The following is a 6,314-nucleotide window of genomic DNA, read 5'->3' as shown; positions in this document are numbered from 1 at the left end:
AGTTAAAATACGCTCCAAGTGTTTCCAGTAAAGTCCATAAACCAGAAAAATATACATGATCTAACAAAAACGACTTAACCATCAACAAAAATTAAAATAAATTGTCAAAGCTTTCAATTGTTGTCAATTTTAAGACTGCATGCGAGTCCCAATTACTCCTTAGTTCCGGAGCCAGTGGGACACGATATCCTGAATATGGGTATTTTTGGGACAGAATGGAGTGTGTAGGGGAAGGGATAGGAGAACACGAAATTGAGAAGAGGTTAAAATTCGCCCAAAGCCATGTTCACCCCTGTTGGTTTTTAAAACGAGAATATATTGTCATTTATCAAGTTCCTACCTTTCCCTAATCATCACTACTTGTTTGAAACTGTTCGAAAAAAGATTCAGTGCTTTTGTTTTGAACTTAGAAAACAAAAGGATTATTTATGGAAAATATTGTTTTTCTAGTTGTGTGCGGTGTGAACTATTGTTGCATAAAAATAAAAAAACAAAAATGTCATAAAATTATTGTGTTGTGTGTGCTCGAACTATTTCGGAAAGATTATACAGTGGTAAGTGATTGGTTATCCTTTTAGTCCCGCAGTGTGTTTCTATCGTGCATTATTTGCTTTCCGCAAAATACAACCAATTGCAATTCCTTCAAAGAACTTTTTTACATTGATCCCACACAAGAGGCCCTGAACAAAATATTTTGCTTTGGGTAAATGTCATCTTTGGGCATGTGTGGAGGGTCTTTTTATGGAGAGGAAAGATAGGAAGTTCTGGAAAGGAAAAGGATATGAGGGATGGCAACCTATGGCAGGGGTGTTGTCTATCGTGGTCCGGGGCGGCGGTACCCACACCTCTCCCCCAAATTGAAATTTGTCACAAATTTTATAATCTATTTCATTTGCGCGTTCATATGAAGCTGTATACTTCCTATATAATTTCGGGATACTCTTTTTTTATCGACAGAAAAGGCAAAATTATTATTTACAGCATTCAAAGAACTATTTTATCAAAATTATCATTATGCAATTTAAAAACATAAAAAATTGGTTCCGAATATAAGTGTCCGGATATTACTGCAGTCCAAATTTAAAACCAGTAACAATATTCATGAATCAAAAACAGCTTATATTCACTAAACATGACTTTTGAAAAGAAAAGCTATGCACTTTTAGTTATGCCACAACTGAATGGGTTCACTAGAAAATTATTGTTTTTAATTATTCACGTTTGACTTAACATATTAAATAAGTAAAATACAAAAATGACAAACAAAATCGATGTGCAAGCTAATTCTCATTCGGTATTTAGCCGGCCCCCGTGGTCGAGGGGTAAGGCTCTCGACTAGCAAACCAAAGGTGAAATTCCGACGTGCGCAAGTAAATTTTATTTAATTAGTTTATGTTATTTCACAATTTACTTTTGCGGCCTAACATATTTTTTTATTTTTTTTAAATTAGCGTATTGTGTATTGTAATTGACCTGTCATATTATTACGACTACCAACAGCGCATGAGTTACTGAGGGTGTTGGTACACAGTGTAGATTAATTAATATCAAATCACCAAATCCAATGAACACAACCAGATGTCAAAGCGGTTAGTCAATCATCTCAAGTGGTACATGTCTTTGTGATGATGCCATGGATTAAGTTTGGTTGCATGGAATATATCGAAATTAAACATATTATGGTAATAATAAGGATAGTAAATGTCTTAATAATATATCTACCATTATTTTGTTCTACTCTGGTACAATCTAAAGTATCTAAACTTTGTCATTGGCTTTTCTTGCTTTACATTGGCCGTAGACATTGTTTTCGTTTACACTTGTAAACGAAAAAAAATTTCTGAAAAAATGCAAATTCAGTAAGAATCTCTTCAAATGAATTGATAGGTTTCGCAAAAAACTTTTAGTAAAATACCAACGTGTAGTCACGATGTTAATAATAATAATAATAATAATTGGATAATTTGTAAAGCGCCGTTTTTGTGAAAAATCACATCAAGGGCGCTGTACAATTTGTTTCCTAGGATCTACATTTGTTATTTAGACCAACTGTGCCAGCTCGAGGTTCGTCATCCGTTCAGGTATGTGTCTGCTGCCAATATGGCGCTGACATGTGTCTGCTGCCAATAAAGAGCGCTGACACAACATCTTCACATAGATAACAGACCTTGGCAGCACCGCTTTGACGCTCGACGAAGATAGAAGATGGAGACTCTGCTGCAAGAATCCTAGGTAGCGAAGGAACTGTACCAGCTGCTGCAGCGAGAGAGACCACCGCGTCCACCAACAGTGCCAGCACGAGGTTCGTCATCCGTTCAGGTATGTGTCTGCTGCTAATATAGCGCTGACATGTGTCTGCTGCTAATAAAGAGCGCTGACACAATATCCTCACATAGATAACAGACCTTGGCAGCACCGCTGTGACGTTCGACGAAGACAGAAGATGGAGACTCTGCTGCAAGAATCCTAGGTAGCGAAGGAACTGTACCAGCTGCTGCAGCGAGAGAGATTACCCCGTCCACCAACTGTGCCAGCTCGAGGTTCGTCATCCGTTCAGGTATGTGTCCGCTGCCAATATAGCGCTGCCATGTGTCTGATGCCAATAAAGAGCGCTGACACAATATCCTCACATAGATAACAGACCTTGGCAGCACCGCTTTGACGCTCGACGAAGATAGAAGATGGAGACTCTGCTGGAACCCGTTTTCATAGAAAACGTTCAATATTTTCGCATTTCGTCATTATATATAATCAATACAAACTCAGGCACGAAAACACGTGTGTTCCGATATTATTACGAAAGTATATCAAGAAACAGCCTGCAATCCCGTTTTTAACCGTATGATAACATTTTGATGTATTCAAATAACGTGTATTTTTTATTCTTTAATATGAAATATATTTGTTTTAATATTTATATATTTGGTAAGTTAAATTAAGGGAAGTGAAACGAGTCACAGAAACTCATTTCCATGCTTCCGAGAACAACTGTAAACAGAATTTTCGCTCTGTCGATCTGTTTCATCCGATGCACACAAAAATGCGTCTACTAATTATAGCTCAAAAGCAATGTAAAAAAAAATTGAAAAAAAATCTTTTAAAAATTTTAACAATGTGATTAATTTTCAATCCCCATAAGGGAAAATTTTCGTGCAAACGTAAAACCCCAGAAAATCGCTTTTCCCGAAAGTTTTGTAAATATTTTTTTCCGTCTGAATTCAAATAAATACGTATTTACATTTAAAGCTATTCAGGCCGGGCGTGCATTATACAACTTCCATAAAAGCTAAATATGAAAAAAGTTTCCATGCAAATTTGTTTGAAAAGTTTGGGATACAAAGCTGAAAAGACTCACCTGCCTTGTTGGAACTTTCTAAGCGTAGTTTTGTACTTTTGTGGAATACTTTTCCCGTGCTTTCCTCTGTTGAATGGAACTGTGAAGTTTCGTACAATAATCTTGTGGGTTGTGGGCATTATCATTTTCAATTTTAATATTATTATTTCTTGGTGACGAAAGTTTGTCGAGGGGATTTCCTTTGTTTTTCGTGTGATCAAATTGAATAAGTTTTTGGCTGATGGGTTCTTTATGAATACCGAATTTATTTTTAAAAAATAGTGTAACACCGAAAGAAAAATATTCTAATAAGCTAGGAATCGTTTTTTTCAAATCTCGATCTACGTTTTTTTGCATCATAGATAGATAATTATCCGTAATAAGTTTGATGAAATAATAATAATAGCAGTTTGTGCTTCATTTGTATAACTCTATTTTCATAAAATTACTTGGCATAAATCGCCTTTTATTTTTCTAACCTAGGTTGTAGGTTGTAACTTATCATTACGACTTGTAACTTTTAGGTCATAATGGAAATTTATAAAGCTTGAATAAAAACGCTTACTATACGAAACTTGATTATTAGCATTGAGCGATGGCGGAGTGAAATTTGCACATGTTTTTCTGTCGGTGATTATAAAGACAATGAAACTCTTTTTAGCCAACAATTTCAATTAAATCAGAAATTGTGCTTTGAATTTTCTCACAATAAAACGTTATTTTGTTTGGTTCACATTTTATTATGGCTATATAAAATAATTGATAACTTTGATTTCTGCGTATATTTAGGCGAACGTAACTCGTGACAAAAAGTAAATTTCCATCTAACAAAACTTATTTATAATAAAACCCCAAATACCATTTTTAATCACCTAACCTAACTTACGTGTAGTAGGCTGGAGCGACATTGTTGGGATCTTTTTTTAAAATTGTTTTTCGTAATGTTATAGCAAAAAAAAAAAAAACATATTAAAAAATTAAACATATTAAGGTTATAACCTTATTATGCGAAGTGTCTTCCATGGAGACTACAATATACACTAGGCTGGAGCGACATATCAAAATTCAAATATCAGTATTGTAATAGCAAAAAAGAGACGCCCTATATAATCCTTGTTCTCGTAAAAATAATTTAAAAAACATATTTTCATAAATAGAAAAGTTGCCGCGTATATAGAATGTTTAAAATGGTTTTACGAGAATATGTATGATATAAGACGTCTTTCTCTAATATTACAAAACTGACATTTGATTTTTGTAATGTCGCTCCAGCCTAATGTATAGTGTCACATTCACGAAAGACACTTTTCACTTAATAAGGTTATATGTTTAATATCTTTCCAACCGTACCTCAATCCAACATCTAAGATAATGTAATTCCCTCACATGATAAAAAAAATCCCCTTTCGCGAAGAGTAATGATACAATGTATTTAACTTTCCACTGGAAAAGTTAAGGATGGTTTTCACCCTTGAAATTTATCTCCTACATGTAATGGGGTTTTGTATTCCAAACGTTCACCGGTGGCTTTGTTCAAGTTGCTATTAGGCTGCATTACGAAGCATAATAATACGTACACAACTTGCGAAGTAATACAGCAATTTATTTCAAGAAACGTTGCAAGTTGTAATAATTGCAAGTGGTGGAAAGAAAGCTTTAGGTTCCTTTGAAAGTACAACGGAGTTGTTGTAGATCTCTCATCCTTTCTGCTCCCCGACAGAAAAGCTACTTAATTGCTTTTATCGAATATGTATCATAACTGATTTTCCACTCGTTTTGTTGGTAGTATACGGGATCCCTTAGGTATACTAGTGGTAAAAGATGCATGACTTAATTAAATTTGAGGTGAAAGTATTGAACTATATGGGAATTTTTTTTCACATTAACTCCACACAGTAGGCAATGATTCAAACAATCTCTCAGGTCTGATGTCATCCTTGGGAATGCTGTGTTGTGGATCTCTTTAAGAAAAGGAAGGACAGGAAGTTTTGGAAAGAAAAAAAAGGTGTGTGGGTATCCGTGTTTCAGTGGAAGGCGGGTATGGGTACCGGCGCCCCGGGAACAATTTACAAGATAACCAACACCTCTGCCATAGGTCATCCCAAGTAGGTTGGTACGTTTGGTGACCTGGACAAACTTCACCCCATGAACCCGAGCACCCTTGCTAAGTCACCAAACACAGTATATTGCAGAGATTTTTTTCATCCAATGAAAAGTTCCCGCGACAGCGGTACCCATACTCGCCTCTCAAGATGAAAAAGCTTAGATGGCTTGGACATAGGGTCAGGACAGAATTTAAAGTGCTAATGGACAGAAGAAAAAGTCGCTGATACCTAAGAAAAACATACTACATTTGCTGTTAAAATTATATAGAACCAACACAGTAGAATAGTATAATGCTAACCTTAATTATAATTATTATTGTGGTATGTTATTATAGCCTTCTTTTAACTATATTCCTCGCAGTTGAACAATATACCATGTCTGCGAAAGTATTGCCAGCTGCATGCAATCTAGGTACAATCGAGTATCTAAATGACTACGATTACGATTCTTCACGATTACTGTTCCACTTAATCATCATGTATATCACGTGTTTGTAAAAGCGTGGGCATGTAATAAACATATTAAAGTGGGGTAATATGATTGTATCTCAATCCAACTTAATTTCTAATCCTTTCAAAAATCTTCCCTCCATGATGGTACAAAGAATAACATTGGAATAATAATGTCAAAATTCGTAGAAAAATTAATTTCTAATAATAATGTCAAAATTCGTACAAAAATATCATTGGAATAATAATGTCAACATTCGTACAAAAATTACATTGGAATAATAATGTCAACATTCGTACAAAAATAACATTGGAATAATAATGTCAACAATCGTACAAAAATAATTTATAAACACTTGCCATATTTAATGTAGAAATTTATGAAGCAAGTCAGTAGCTATTTCTTGCATATAGCTTTGGCTGAT

The sequence above is a fragment of the Hesperophylax consimilis genome, chromosome 15, assembly GCF_061612785.1.
Source record: "Hesperophylax consimilis isolate HC1 chromosome 15, BYU_Hcon_1.0, whole genome shotgun sequence".
NCBI lineage: Eukaryota > Metazoa > Arthropoda > Insecta > Trichoptera > Limnephilidae > Hesperophylax > Hesperophylax consimilis.
The sequence above is the reverse complement of the archived record's forward strand: the minus strand, read 5'-3'. Positions refer to the sequence as shown.